General features: G+C 44.8%; 1 protein-coding gene across 5 annotated transcripts in view; it reads right to left on the bottom strand.

Annotated features, from left to right (window-relative positions):
* Nucleotides 1–16,093, bottom strand: part of LOC141164546 (carbohydrate sulfotransferase 1-like) — an 87,839-nt gene extending 71,746 nt beyond the window's left edge. For 3 of the 5 annotated variants that reach the window (XM_073649924.1, XM_073649923.1, XM_073649922.1), the window contains exon 1: nt 15,823–16,093. The gene's annotated coding sequence lies outside the window, so the exon portion shown is untranslated. Of the gene's footprint in view, nt 1–12,188; nt 12,287–15,822 lie in introns of those variants that run through there. The other 2 variants (XM_073649925.1, XM_073649921.1) reach the window with 2 other exon arrangements.
* Nucleotides 16,094–16,413: the final 320 nt, after the last annotated feature.

Below are 16,413 nucleotides of genomic sequence, written 5' to 3' on the forward strand. Positions count from 1 at the left end.
CATGCTCACTACTTCTTTCACACAGGGGACTTTGTGACTCCCGTTCTCTTGACCAGTGGGGGTTCAAGCAATAAAACCCCCAGAAACCACACATTTATAGTCTTTCCAGTGGCTAAGTGACATATGTTGTTTATGGGACAGCCCCTTTAACTTAAGCAAGCAGAATTTTGAATACTGCTCTGGAGCATTATGCAGGCTATAACTTTGAATAAGTACAACATAAATAATGAGATCTATTTGCAAATTTACTTAAAGAGGATCTGTCACAAGTCATAGTTTTAGCTCTTTATTCCCATGGCATTGCTCCCAGGATCCTCTGGGGCGTGTCTTTAGGCTGTATTATTACCATACGAACCACACCCCCTGGTAAAGACCATTAAAATGAGTGCTAAAAAGGCTCAGATCTCTGGAACCGTATGTCAGATTTTTAAAAGACTGTTCAGGGGAACAGAGAGAATAAAATACAATCAAAAACTGGACACTTTTGACCGGGTGACAGGTCCATTTCTATACATAAGCAATAAAAACCTATTATCACAATCAACATAGTAAGGCTTATATGCATTAAAGACGGAAAACACTAATAATATGAAAAAATGCAAGCCAATAATAATAAAACACTTGAATTTTACTAAATAACTAAAACAAAACCACAAAAACAATACAAATATGATAGGAATAAGACATCACAGGCAAGTTAAAAAGAAGCGGGGGACACCCAGTGACTAATAAATAAAGCCAAAGTGGGAGCCTTGCTAAATAGGTAGTATATTATATTAACGAGTGCAAAATATACGCATTAGCAGCAATTGCATAATTATTCCAAATAGATAAAATAGTGATCAAGCTAGGAAGTAAGGAAAAACAAGCAACACTTGTCAAAGTAAGCCACCTAGAAGGACACCAATACGTCTATGTGTGATGAGACAATATGGCAGACAGACAAAATGAATACCCACAACGCCAAAAAGTAGGAGCAAGGCAAGGAACTAGGTTCCACCGCACCCGACGCGCGTTTCACGGGAAATGTTTAATCCGGGGTAGTGGGATGTTAAAGTGCAAAATATTTAAGAGATAAGACATTCAATAAGCTGACTGTTATTTACTCGGCACCTGTATGGAAAAATGTTACCCCCTTCGGTTTATAGTCTTCACCTGCATACACATGTCGCTATAAAACCGCGATACCCGCCATGAAAATTACGTGCTGACAACAATGGAATGTTTGATATATTTACTAAAATTCAAGTATTTTATTATTATTGGCTCGCATTTTTTCCTATTATTGGTGTTTTCTATACACAAACTCCAAAATGGTTTTCAAAGGTGGGCTTGAGCGGGTTTGGCTGATCCCATTCATATCTTTGGGGAGGGGTATGATGCGCACTTGTCCTGCTTTCTAGTCAAAATCAGGGATTAATGCCCCTTATTTTTAACAACTGTAATGGTCAAAGTCAAACCTCTTCCTAATTTACTTATATGATCTCTTTTATACCCCTATTATTGGGAAAACTCAATTAAAGTAATTGTTTGAAGATAGAAAATAGGATTTTTTTTTTCCAGTGACAGCGCCACACTATGCCATAGGATGTGTTTGGTATTGCAGCTCAGCCTTAATACCAGATGCAGCCCATGGACAAAGTTTTCTAAGACAATCCCTTTTTAGAAATGCTATAATTAATGACGAGCCCCACCAATCCCTAAGATAACGAGCCAGTATCTCTCTTTGACATCTGTTCCCTTTTCTTTCCTATAAGCATCTACATGATCGGCTGATTAGATAATAGAGGAACTTGCTACTGAGTCTCCCAGGATTTTGCTCTAATCTGTAGGGGAACTTGCCAACAAGTGTTTAATTTCCCTGCAGCATCCCCACAGGGGAGCTTTGGTACTACACTTTTTCCCATTAAAATCAATGGACTGTTCATATAATGCCAGGTCCCTCAAAGCTCTTTGTGGTTAATGGGGATGGTGCTGAATAGAGGGAAAGCCCTCTATTAACATAGAATAACCCTAAACTTTCTTGTAGAGAAAGAGATGTCATAAAATCCAGCTATAATATATAAACTCGAAGTAAAGAATAAAATATCTGCTGTTCACTACTGCTGCCATTTATGCCGTTCCCAATAATTAAGACTTCACACACCCTGTGGTGATAATGGCAGAAATGTTTTACAGGATTGCTTATAATCACCATGTGTTCATGATTTTATCTCCATTAGTTATATAGCACTGACATATCCTGCAGTGCTGTACACAGCAAACATTACGGATGGTCTAAAATTTAAAAGGATGGCTTCAGGTTTTGAACCATGCACTCCTTTTATCCAAAAATGATTTAAAAATTGTGAAAAAAATCAACATCCTTGAAAACCATTCATGCGTTTTGAGCCCTCATGGCCACTCATGTGTTTTGAGCCTTCATTGCCACTCATGTGTTTTAAGCCCTCATGGCCATTCACACGTTTTGAGCCCTCATGGCCATTCACGCGTTTTGAGCCCTCATGGCCACTCATGCGTTTTGAGCCCTCATGGTCACTCAGGCGTTTTGAGCCCTCATAACCATTCACACGTTTTGAGCCCTCATGGCCATTCACGCGTTTTGAGGCTTCATGGCCATTCACGCGTTTTGAGCCTTCAAGGCCATTCACGCGTTTTGAGCCTTCATGGCCATTCACACGTTTTGAGCCTTCATGGTCATTCACATGTTTTGAACCCTCATGGCCAGTTATGCATTTTGAGCCTTCATGGTCATTCACACGTTTGGAGCCTTCATGGCCATTCACGCATTTTGAGCCTTCATGGCCATTCACACATTTTGAGCCTTCATGGCCATTCACGCGCTTTGAGCCTTCATGGCCATTCACGCGTTTTGAGCCTTCATGGCCATTCACTCGTTTTTAGCCTTCATGGCCATTCACGCGTTTTGAGCCCTCATGGCCAGTTACGCGTTTTGAGCCTTCATGGCCATTTACGCGCTTTGAGCCTTCATGGCCATTCACGCGCTTTGAGCCTTCATGGCCATTCACACGCTTTGAGCCTTCATGGCCATTCACACGTTTTGAGCCCTCATGGCCATTCACACGCTTTGAGCCCTCATGGCCATTTACATGTTTTGTGCCTTCATGGCCATTCACACGCTTTGAGCTCTCATGGCGATTCACGTGTTTTGAGCCTTCATGGCCATTCACATGTTTTGAGCCCTCATGGCCATTCACACGCTTTGAGCCTTCATGGCCATTCACGCGTTTTGAGCATTCATGGTCATTCACACGTTTTGAGCCCTCAAGGCCAGTTACACGTTTTGAGCCTTCATGGCCATTCACACGTTTGGAGCCTTCATGGCCATTCACGCGTTTTGAGCCTTCATGGCCATTCACGCGTTTTGAGCCTTCATGGCCATTCACGTGCTTTGAGCCTTCATGGCCATTCACGCGTTTTGAGCCTTCATGGCCATTCACGTGTTTTGAGCCCTCATGGCCAGTTACGCATTTTGAGCCTTCATGGCCATTCACACGTTTGGAGCCTTCATTGCCATTTACGCGATTTGAGCCTTCACGGCCATTCACGCGCTTTGAGCCTTCATGGCCATTCACGCGCTTTGAGCCTTCATGGCCATTCACGCGTTTTGAGACCTCATGGCCATTCACACGCTTTGAGCCCTCATGGCCATTTACGCGTTTTGTGCCTTCATGGCCATTCACACGCTTTGAGCTCTCATGGCGATTCACGCGTTTTGAGCCCTCGGGCCATTCACACGATTTGAGCCCTCATGGTTTCTCAGGCGTTTTGAGCCCTCATGGCCATTCACACGTTTTGAGCCCTAATGGTCATTCACGCGTTTTGAGCCTTCATGGCCATGTGGGTTTGAAACATATAACCCCAATATGTTGCGCTGAATACCATTTTGACGAGTTGCTCTGGAAACCTTCACTCAGGTCAGTTTTAGAGGAAAACTGTCAACCTAGACTACTTTTTTGGAAAATAGGAGTGAACCGAAGAATGATATGAACATTTATACAAGTATTTAAAGGAGACCCATCACCTTTCATGACATGTCTATCTTCATAAATATTCGCCACCCCCAATAAATAGCGATTTTTGAGCATATTTTTTTACAACATTGCATTGTGCTGTTGCTCTGTTATTCCTCTTGAATATTTATGAATAAATTGCCAACTGGGTGTTACCATTGCCCTAGTCAAACCGTTGCACTGGCACTGGCAACACTGATTGGATAGTGCCAGATTGTGGGTAGACACGCCCCCAGGTCATAACACCCAGATGTCAATTTATCCAGATTTTTTAGGATATAGGAACCCCACAATCACAGAGTTCAAAGACAAAACTCTCTAGAAGGACGTAGTTGAAAAAGTCCATTGAGTTCAACTTTTATTGACCAGTTCCACATTATTTATCACTAGATAATTTATAAAGAATAAAAATACGTATTTACTAAAAGAGACATTTTAAAGAGTCCCAATTATAATGACTTTTTGTTGATGGTAGGTTATAGAGCAGGAGGATCTGAGCAGACAGATACTGTATATAGATTTATAGAAAAATATTCAGTGTCACTTGAAATTTATTCATCTAAATACCTACTAACTGTACATTCATGAGTCCAGCGGGTGGTCACAATCAATGAATCCCTTAGTAGCTCCACCCACTGGACTCTTAATTCGACAGAAAGCAAATACTTTAATTCATTACAAGTTAATCTTATCCCACCAAACTATATCTCAATCTGCTCAGTTCCGCTTGATCTAAAACCTGACGCCCACAGATCAAATCACTTAGTCACCACCAGGCTCGGACTGGCCCACAGGAGAACAGGTGAATTTCCCGATAGGCCACTTACTTCCCAACATGAGCAGTGGTTGGCACAATACACTTGATTCTAGACAGAAGCAGCATCTCATCCTAAATTTAACAAACTACTCAGTGTATTATAATATAGAAGCAGAGGTACAATTGTGTGTAAGATTTGAATGTTGTCTGAACAGTGGGTCAATGTTACTGGTGGGCCCTTGTTACCCCGGTCTGACACTGGTCACCACTCTCCATGGTGCCAATTCTGCTTACCAGATCAGATGGAGTAGGACAGACCTTGGCAATGTCACTATCTCTTCCACCCTTCACCATCCTCTGGACTGGACTATTCTGACTTCTAAATACAAGTGTAAGGAACATCTCAGATCACCAATATCCTAATACTGTCACTGGAGAGAAGTGGTAGCCTTAGGAGTTATGGAGATATATGCCACCATAACTATCTACGGCACAGATCCCCAATCTTTCTGACCTTGAAAGCCACATTCAGTTATGAAAGAGGGTCGCGAGCCACATTCAGCTCTGAGAGAGGGTCGCGAGCCACATTCAGCTCTGAGAGAGGGTCGCGAGCCACATTCAGCTATGAAAGAGGGTGGCAAGCCACATTCAGCTATGGAAGAGGGTTACAAGCCACATTCAGCTATGGAAGAGGGTCACAAGCCACATCCAGCTCTGAGAGAGGGTCGCGAGCCACATTCAGCTCTGAGAGAGGGTCGCGAGGCAGATTCAGCTCTGAGAGAGGGTCGCGAGGGACATTCAGCTCTGAGAGAGGGTCGCGAGCCACATTCAGCTATGAAAGAGGGTCGCAAGCCACATTCAGCTATGGAAGAGGGTCACAAGCCACATTCAGCTCTGCTAGAGGGTCACAAGCCACATTCAGCTATGGAAGAGGGTCACAAGCCACATTCAGCTATGGAAGGGGGTCACAAGCCACATTCAGCTATGGAAGAGGGTCACAAGCCATATTCAGCTATGGAAGAGGGTCACAAGCCACATTCAGCTATGAAAGAAGGTCGCAAGCCACATTCAGCTCTGCTAGAGGGTCGCGAGCCACATCCAGGTCCTGCCCCACTAACAGTGGTGACATCCAGAGCCCCCATTACCGGTATAATGACAGCCAAAGCTATGGCAGACAGTCGCAAGCCACACTTCATGGGCCTGCGAGCCATATGTGGCTCTCGAGTTACAGGTTGAGGACACCTGATCTACGGCAATGTCATAATAGTTAAAATTCTCTTACAAAAATGTCTGTTCAACCTTGAAATCAAGTTCACACATGAAGCTCCTACAGAATCATGGTACATTGGGCCCCCGTAGGCACCAGGGCCCAGGTGAGAACGATACCCCGGGTTTGGATGGCAGTTTAGAAGTGTGTCTCAAATTAAATTTGAATATTAAGGCTAACGATTAATACATTCTATATAGGAATTTAGCTCATTCCATCTGCAGGCTCTCGCTATAACCGAACGCACCAACAATAAATAGTAAATCTTTAACTGCGACTTATCACTTGTGCCTGCAGCAACTACAAAGGTCCACACTGAGCAAAATCACTTGTGTGAATTTATGCAAAAGATTTCTTGGCTGGTTCTCCAGAACTGTCAGTGTGGCGCCCCTGAGGGTCCAGTCGCCACAGGGGTACTGCACCTCAGATAGAGGTGTGGTATTTCCTCTCTCAGGTAAGGATGGAGCATCTCACAGGACCCTGCTCTACACCCAACACTACACCACTCCAACCTGCAGGGGGCCTATATGCACCACGGTGCTGCCCCGTTCCAGGAGAAGGGAGATGGGGGGGAACCAAAGATAGGGGGAACCATGTAGTGGGTGAGGGTGGAGGAAGCACTTTACATTTACACTTAATCTAGGCATATATAAACACTGGCCATCTTTATAACCTGGCCTTTAGTTGTGGTACCTGAGGAAGGCAAGTCAGCATAAGGCTGCGGTCGACTGAGGGTCCACGATTCCCGGTTTCAGGCCTCGAGTCGGGGATTGGGGCAGAGTTGAGTTATAGCCAGCTCTGTCCTCGGTCAAAGTCCAGCCAAGCGGGCCCAGGAGGGGAGCAGAGGAGATAGGCTCCACAGGCGAAAGGATCCCAGGGGGATACGGACGGAGCGGAGTCGCCACCTGTATTCCTCATTCCGGCTTTGCCAGAGGGACTCCTGCCGCAAGAGGGGACCGGCCCCTGATATCTGACTCGGCCCGGCCTTACACCACATTCAGACAGGAGAGGACTTAGTGGGAGAATCTAGGAACACCCTGACGGGGTCCTGACTGGTGTTCCTGAAAAGCCTGGGAAGTGCTGGACCCCTTTTCTGGTGGCCGCAGCGCGCCGCGAAAAGCAGAGAGGAGCTTGCAGCTGCTGTTTCACCAAAAGTGAGTAAATCTTGGACGACTTCACAGACTGCCTCCGTTTGCTCATTTCTGCGTGGCACCGCACCTAACACTACTCCCCAGACCTCTTCTCACTGCCCTGAGGCCTACTCCGCCTGCGGAGAGTCGTCCCATCTTAGCTGCCCCTAAACACCGGCCTCAGTGGACTGAAGCAGCGCTGGTGTCCATCACCGGAAACCGCAGGTGGCGTAGTCGGAATACCACTCATCCTTAAAAGAAGCCCAATATTTTTATGAGACTGCCCTGGGCACGGAACGGGTCTAGGCCACGACTGCATGCCCAGCAACCCCCAACATCTGACCCGGCTCCGAGTAAACCCCATTTCCCTGGGAGGGCTAGTGCGTCTCATACTTGCCGTAGTCAGCAGGATTGCGTGCCCGCAGCAGCGGAAGAAGATAACTCCCCATTGCCGACGGGTACTGTGCGCCTTTTTCACAAAAAGACTGTCGTTTCACACTTAGCGTGGTGCCGCCCAAGAAGAACGGAAGCCATTATGTGCAAAGACAACAGCAACCAAAGTCCTCCCATCGTGGGCGTGGCTCCCCAATGGCGCCAAAAGTGCAGACCGCCCCCTCCAGCAGAGACTGTCCGCATAGTAATGTCCGTCAAAACAGATGGGACGTCCCTGGGAGTGCCCGTCAGCCAGCCGCCCTGGAGCCGCACCAAAAGAAGAAGGAGAAGCAGACCACACCTTGCAGCCAACATGAACGCAGCAAAGGAGATGTCCTCCGAGTCCTCCGACGCTGGCCCACAAGCTGCCACCTTCCTCGGTATGAAGGGAATACACCTGACCCCGGAGGAGGCCGAGTTCCTCCGAGGAGAAACCCAGGACCTGACCCGGAGGGTCGAAGAGGCCCAGTGATTGGCCGCCGCGGAGTGGAGAGAGGTGGTGCTACAGAGGATCCAGGCCCGCCGCCAGAGCTTGTCATGTCGGTCCATGGAGGCCGCAGCCCAGGCGGAGGAAGACCAGGAGGCCGTGCGCAACCCTGGAGCGGGTAAGGCGGAAATCCCCAGTCCGGGCGTGGGCCGCATGGAAAGCCTCCTTGATCTTTTACGGCACCCCTGTCCCCAGGCGCCATCATATGGGAGCAGCTATCGGCTCCGGAGTCCGAGGCCCAAGCCACCGCCATCACCGGAGGCCTGCTATGCCTCCCGGCTCCTGGCCCAGAGAGTCCTGCGTTTCATGGGGTGTCCACCTGCCCCAACCCGGACCGGTCTGCCTCAGTAGGGGGTCCGCAGCAGCCTCCACTTTTGCCGCTCCCTGCACCTCCTGTCACCTGCCCGGCGGCAGAAGAGTATGTCTGTGACAACCAGGGGGGCGACCTGATGGCCTTCCCCCAGGAGACCCGGTCTGAAGCGCGGAGGAGAGAGGAGTTCTGTCGGAATGAACTCCGCCAGCTCGACAAGGAGCGTCGCCAGAGGGAGGTCCGCTGCGAGCGCCTGGAGGTGTGCACCAAGGCCGCAAAGTCGCGGGCCCGCCAGGCAGAGGTCACCCGTCCAAGCCCCCTGGGAGGAAAGCCTGATTGTGTGCTTCCACCAGAAGGCCGGATGGGGCTTCATTCGCAGCACACAGTTCCACCGGGACGTCTTTGTTAACCGGCGGGACGTCGAGCCGCAGCTGGAGCAGGGCCACCCTGGCCGGGACCTTTACCCGGGTGACCTGGTGTCCTACACCCGCCACCACGGGGAGCGTGGGTGGTATGCCCTGGACGTGCACAGGGTGTTTAAAGAGGATGCCCCCACCCATCTGCCCACAAGGGATCGGTCAGGCTCTGTCGGTAAGAATGAGCCTTTTCCCCGGTGGGGATGCTTTGACTAAGAGGCCCAGGAGGCTGAATCTCCATGTAAAAAGTTAACTTTTATTTGTTTCTTTGTTTGCATCCGGATCATGTGGAAAGACATTGTGCCTGCGGACGATGAGCAGTCTACAGACTGAACTGTAAATAGTTTTTGCATCTATTTAGGTGCTCCTTATTGGTTTTATACAAAGCCATTTCTACCTCTGACCTCAGAAGAGAAAAACCTGTCTGGAGTGGCTCTACCGGAGGTCCAACCCAGGATCTCCATGCCCTGCAGCTACCCCAGGGCCTACGTTGAGGGTTTGGGGCAGGTCCCTCATGCTGCTGAACTGACACTTTCTATAATATTTTCTACTTTGATAATGTTTTTCCAGAGTTTATATGTTTATAATATATAATCTGCAATGTTTAAGAGGTTGAGCCTCCCATAAAGGGAAGATCGTTTTATTGTTTAAAAGCATATAAAAATCTGAATGTCTGACCAGGCAGAGGTCACCCGTCCAAGCCCCGTGGGAGGAAGGCCTGATTGTGCGCTTCCACCAGAAGGCCAGATGGGGCTTCATTCGCAGCCCACAGTTCCACCGGGACGTCTTTGTTAACCGGCGGGACGTCGAGCCGCAGGTGGAGCAGGGCCACCCTGGCCGGGACCTTTACCCGGGTGACCTGGTGTCATACACCCGCCACCATGGGGAGCGTGGGTGGTATGCCCTGGACGTGCACAGGGTGTTTAAAGAGGATGCCCCCACCCATCTGCCAACAAGGGATCGGTCAGGCTCTGTCGGTAAGAATGAGCCTTTTCCCCGGTGGGGATGCTTTGACTAAGAGGCCCAGGAGGCTGAATCTCCATGTAAAAAGTTAACTTTTATTTGTTTCTTTGTTTGCATCCGGATCATGTGGAAAGACATTGTGCCTGCGGACGATGAGCAGTCTACAGACTGAACTGTAAATAGTTTTTGCATCTATTTAGGTGCTCCTTATTGGTTTTATACAAAGCCATTTCTACCTCTGACCTCAGAAGAGAAAAACCTGTCTGGAGTGGCTCTACCGGAGGTCCAACCCAGGATCTCCATGCCCTGCAGCCACCCCAGGGCCTACGTTGAGGGTTTGGGGCAGGTCCCTCATGCTGCTGAACTGACACTTTCTATAATATTTTCTACTTTGATAATGTCTTTCCAGAGTTTATATGTTTATAATATATAATCTGCAACGTTTAAGAGGTTGAGCCTCCCATAAAGGGAAGATCGTTTTATTGTTTAAAAGCATATAAAAATCTGAATGTCTGTACCAATCTTTTATTCTTTTGCAGCCTGCGGACATGCTGTGTTTCACCAGGGGGGAATGTGGCGCTCCTGAAGGTTCAGTCGCCACAGGGGTACTGCACCTCAGATAGAGGTGTGGTATCTCCTCTCTCAGGTAAGGATGGAGCATCTCACAGGACCCTGCTCTACACCCAACACTACACCACTCCCACCTGCAGGGGGCCTATATGCACCAGGGTGCTGCCCCGTTCCAGGAGAAGGGAGATGGGGGGGAACCAAAGATAGGGGGAACCATATAGTGGGTGAGGGTGGAGGAAGCACTTTACATTTACATTTAATCTAGGCATATATAAACAGTGGCCATCTTTATAACCTGGTCTTTAGTTGTGGTACCTGAGGAAGGCAAGTCAGCATAAGGCAGGGGTCCGCTGAGGGTCCACGATTCCCGGTTTCAGGCCTCGAGTTGGGGATTGGGGCAGAGTTGAGTTATAGCCAGCTCTGTCCTCGGTCAAAGTCCAGCCAAGAGGGCCCAGGAGGGGAGCAGAGGAGATAGGCTCCACAGGCGAAAGGATCCCAGGGGGATAAGGACGGAGCGGAGTCGCCACGTGTATTCCTGATTCCGGCTTTGCCAGAGGGACTCCTGCCGCAAGAGGGGACCGGCCCCCGATATCTGACTCGGCCCGGCCTTACACCACATTCAGACAGGAGAGGACTTAGTGGGAGAATCTAGGAACACCCTGGCGGGGTCCTGACAGGTGCTCCTGAAAAGCCTGGGAAGTGCTGGACCCCTTTCCTGGTGGCCGCAGAGAGAAGCTTGCAGCTGCTGTTTCACCAAAAGTGAGTAAATCTTGGACGACTTCACAGACTGCCTCCATTTGCTCATTTCTGCGCGGCACCGCACCTACCACTACTCCCCAGACCTCTTCTCACTGCCCTGAGGCCTACTCCGCCTGCGGGGAGTTGTCCCATCTTAGCTGCCCCTAAACACCGGCCTCAGTGGACTGAAGCAGCGCTGGTGTCCATCACCGGAAACCGCAGGTGGCGTAGTCGGAATACCACTCATCCTTAAAAGAAGCCCAATATTTTTATGAGACTGCCCTGGGCACGGAACGGGTCTAGGCCACGACTGCATCCCCAGCAACCCCCAACATCTGACCCGGCTCTGAGTAAACCCCATTTCCCAGGGAGGGCTAGTGCGTCTCATCAGCGTGGAGACTCCTGGCAATACTACGCTTTAGGAAATCGCAGATAAATGAGCTAATCAACAAAATGGAAGATTTGATAAAAACCTGAGAAATAGAATGTTATGTAAAGGTAATATTGAGAGGAAATGAATGATTACTACTATTATTATCAGTTTTGTAATGGAGATAGTGCAAGTATCACATAATAATAATAATTAATTAATTATTATTATTATTTTCATTTCCTTACTATTGAATTATCAGTTTTATTATGATTTTGGATTATTTATTATTACAATCTAAATTATTTCTCGATTGTCTTTCAATTGATTTTTAGATTTCTTTTATATTATATATATAAATACAATAATTCAAATATATATATATATTAATATAATATTTTACATTTTAAATCTTTCTCAAATATAGATTGACCATATTTATTACTAGAATGATATGTATATATATATATATATATAAATATATATATATATATGTACACAGTATTTTCTATATATATATAAAATTCTGTTATATACTGTATATATATATATATATAAAATTCTAATAATCCCTTTAAGAAAAATAGAAAAATATTATCAGTGATATAGTAATATAGTGATAATATTTTTCTTAAAGGGATTGTCCATCACCAAAATATATATATATTTTGTAGTCATTTATGGTTTTAAAACAATAGACAGAGATATGCTCACCTTCCAGTGCCTCACAGATCCAGTTCAGGCCACTCCAGAAGCGCTATCTGCATTGTTCAGAAGTAGACAGGACTGCTGCGTGACTAGAAGAATGTATGATCAGGAAAACATTGATGATGCGCTCCTCTAGTCACCTGTCCTGTTGACTTCCGAATGGAGCAGACATTGCTTTTGGAGGTGCCTGCACTGGATTTTTTGGGGTAGGGGGCGCTGGAATTATTGTTTTAATTTAAACCATCCATGCAAAGCAAATAAAAATTAATTTCTTAATAAAATTCATTTTTCCCTCTCCTTCCCCCCCCATCCCCTCCCCTTCTCTATTCCAAGTTTAACCCTGTAGTTTTTTCTTCAAAAAACGAATGTTGATACTCTTTACTCTGGTTATATGAATATATATATATATATATATATATATATATATATATATATACATATATATATATATGTAATTATTTTGGTGTTAGACAAGCCCTTTAAATGACATATACATGGTGACATTGTATATATTAAATAAATATATATATATATATATATATATATATATATATATTGTAGGGATTCACGCTCTCAGGTAGGCATAAGGTAGTGTTCACACAGGCACTGCGGTTTGGTCCAAACGTGCTGTTTTACTGTTTTCATAAAACTCCAAAGAATTCAAAACCAAAGACAGTCTCTTCTGGGGAGCAAATAAACAGTTCACTTAGCAGGCACATATGTCTGTGTGGGCTCACCTGAATAGATTACATTTCTTTCTGCCAGAGCAAACTTTATACACAGAAGAGGTCTGGTCCTAGCATGTCTCAGTTTCCCGTTCAGTCCAAGCTCCAGCAGCTTCAAGCGGCAAACAGAAGTGTTCAACTCCGGACACAGTTCATACTGAACAGGCTGCAGCTCCAACACACAGACTGCTCAGCTCCCCTAGCTGACCCATGCAGCTTCCATTCAGAGCACAACTCAACTCTGCTTTATTCAGCAGACTAACACACCTAGTGAACACAGGCCATGTTTCTAGTTAAAAGCCAGGCAGGTGCATCAAATCCTGCAAAGCTAGGACTTAACGCTATCCTACCTGGTATTCCTACTATATATATCTATATATCTATAGATATATATACATATATATACTGTGTATACTGTAGTAGATGATGTTGTATATATACAGTACAGACCAAAAGTTTGGACACACCTTCTCATTTAAAGATTTTTCTGTATTTTCATGACTATGAAAATTGTACATTCACACTGAAGGCATCAAAACTATGATTTAACACATGTGGAATTATATACTTAACAAAAAAGTGTTTAACAACTGAAAATATGTCTTATATTCTTGTTTCTTCAAAGTAGCCACCTTTTGCTTTGATGACTGCTTTGCATACTCTTGGCATTCCCTTGATGAGCTTCAAGAGGTAGTCACGGGAAATGGTTTTCACTTCACAGGTGTGCCCTGTCAGGTTTAATAAGTGGGATTTCTTGCCTTATAAATTGGGTTGGGACCATCTGTTGTGTTGTGCAGAAGTCTGGTGGATATTCAGCTGATAGTCCTACTGAATAGACAATTAGAATTTGTATTATGGCAAGAAAAAAGCAGCTAAAGTAAAGAAAAATGAGTGGCCATCATTACTTTAAGAAATGAAGGTCAGTCAGTGCGAAAAATTGGGAAAACTTTGAAAGTGTCCCCAAGTGCAGTTGCAAAAACCATCAAGCGCTACAAAGAAACTGGCTCACATGAGGACCGCCCCAGGAAAGGAAGACCAAGAGTCACCTCTGCTTCTGAGGATAAGTTTATTCGAGTCACCAGCCTCAGAAATCGCAGGTTAACAGCAGATTAGATTAGTGACCAGGTCAATGCCACACAGAGTTCTAGCAGCAGACACATCTCTTCAACAACTGTTAAGAGGAGACTTTGTGCAGCCGGCCTTCATGGTAAAATAGCTGCTAGGAAACCACTGCTAAGGACACGCAACAAGCAGAAGAGACTTGTTTGGGCTAAAGAACACAAGGATTGGACATTAGACCAGTGGAAATCTGTGCTTTGGTCTGATGAGTCCAAATTTGAGATCTTTGGTTCCAACCACCGTGTCTTTGTGCGACGCAGAAAAGGTGAACGGATGGACTCTACATGCCTGGTTCCCACCGTGAAGCATGGAGGAGGAGGTGTGATAGTGTGGACGTGCTTTGCGGGTGACACTGTTGGGGATTTATTCAAAATTGAAGGCATACTGAACCAGCATGGCTACCACAGCATCTTGCAGCGGCATGCTATTCCATCCGGTTTGGATTTAGTTGGACCATCATTTATTTTTTAACAGGACAATGACCCCAAACACACCTCCAGGATGTGTAGGGGCTATTTGACCAAGAAGGAGGGTGATGGGGTGCTATGCCAGATGACCTGGCCTCCACAGTCACCAGACCTGAACCCAATCGAGATGGTTTGGGGTGAGCTGGACCGCAGAGTGAAGGAAAAAGGGCCAACAAGTGCTAAGCATCTCTGGGAACTCCTTCAAGATTGTTGGAAGACCAATTCTGGTGACTACCTCTTGAAGCTCATCAAGAGAATGCCAAGAGTGTGCAAAGCAGTCATCAAAGTAAAACGTGACCACTTTGAAGAACCTCAAATATAAGACATATTTTCAGTTGTTTCACACTTTTTTGTTAAGCATATAATTCCACATGTGTTAATTCATCGTTTTGATGCCATAAGTGTGAATGTACAATTTTCAAAGTCATGAAAATACAGAAAAATCTTTAATTGAGAAGGTGTGTCCAAACTTTTGGTCTGTACTGTATATATATATATATATATATATATTTACAGCCATGAAATGGATATATAATAGTATATAGATATGCTATATGCATAGTAATACAATTAATAATAACTTAATAATAATACCAATATAACGTAACCAATAATAATCGGACCAATAATAATACCAATAATAGTTCCAATAATAGTACCAATAATAATAATAATAATAATAAGACCAATATAACATAAGTCCCTATATGATATTAAATCTCTATAATCATGAATATTATGATGAATGACATTACAACTATATCTACATATGAGTTAGTATCTCCATAGTCTTGCAGCACAGGGATCCAGAGTTCGAAATCGACCCAGTCTAACAACTCTATAGATATACAGCCTATGCTTAAAAATCTAAATAAAAAATAAAAATAATAATAATAACAAATAAATAAATAACAATAATAAAAAAATATAAATAAATATATATATATATATATATATATATATATATATATGTATCTTACTATCAAAAAGACAACCTCACAACAGAAAAAAAGCCAACTCTATGGACTTTGCATGTTCTCTTCATGCTTTTCATCCAGTTTCCAACACCCTAAGGTTTGTGAATGAAATCTAGAAATTAGTTTGTGAACCTCTGTGTGCCGTCCTGTGGAATATGTTAGATAGAGGTATTATATTTATGTCTTTACTCTGACTATATTATTATTTTACATGGCATGATATGGATAGAATGTAATAAGAATGATAGTAAAATTCTGAAATTCTGATGGGATGGTTGCAGTCGGTCTCATATGCATGCGGTGACAATCCCGGTATATTACAGATTGGATACAGATAGGACTGACTGCTTACCTTACATCCAGCATTTGAGAATCCCTAGGATCAGCCTGTGGACTCCTTGCTTGCAGCGCAGCATCTTCGCTGCTGTGAAATCCCTGTTATTTAAATAGTGCTCAGTTCCAGGAAGCGCTGATCGCCGGCCAATCCCAGATTGTCACACTTGATGTAATAAAAAAAAAAAATATAGGAGGAGAGAGAACATTTAAATGGACCCTACTCCTGCGACTGATCAGCATCTCTCCCAGCTTGGAGAACAGGAGATGTCAGCTCAGTGTGAGAGGAGGGTGGATAATGGACTGGATGCTGCTGTGTATGAAATGTCTGGAATTCTGGATCTCGATTAAAATCTGCCGCTGCATGAGATAGATGCTGAAAAGAATGCAAAGCAGCGTGCGATAGACTTAAAGTGGGAGGAATAAACAATAAGAGAATTATAAAATATGATGTGTGCAATGAGAGTAACAGTCATTTTAATTTTTATTTCATAAATCAACAGTACACATAAAAATAATCAATTTTGTAATATATCTCATTAGAGAAATTCACTTCTTTTTCTTCCTGGATTGATCATTCACTCTCAATTCAGGGGTAAAATCTGTATTT

The sequence above is a fragment of the Phyllobates terribilis genome, unplaced genomic scaffold (genome assembly GCF_046119375.1).
Source record: "Phyllobates terribilis strain yellow unplaced genomic scaffold, ASM4611937v1 Scaffold_10__3_contigs__length_209671492, whole genome shotgun sequence".
Lineage (NCBI taxonomy): Eukaryota > Metazoa > Chordata > Amphibia > Anura > Dendrobatidae > Phyllobates > Phyllobates terribilis.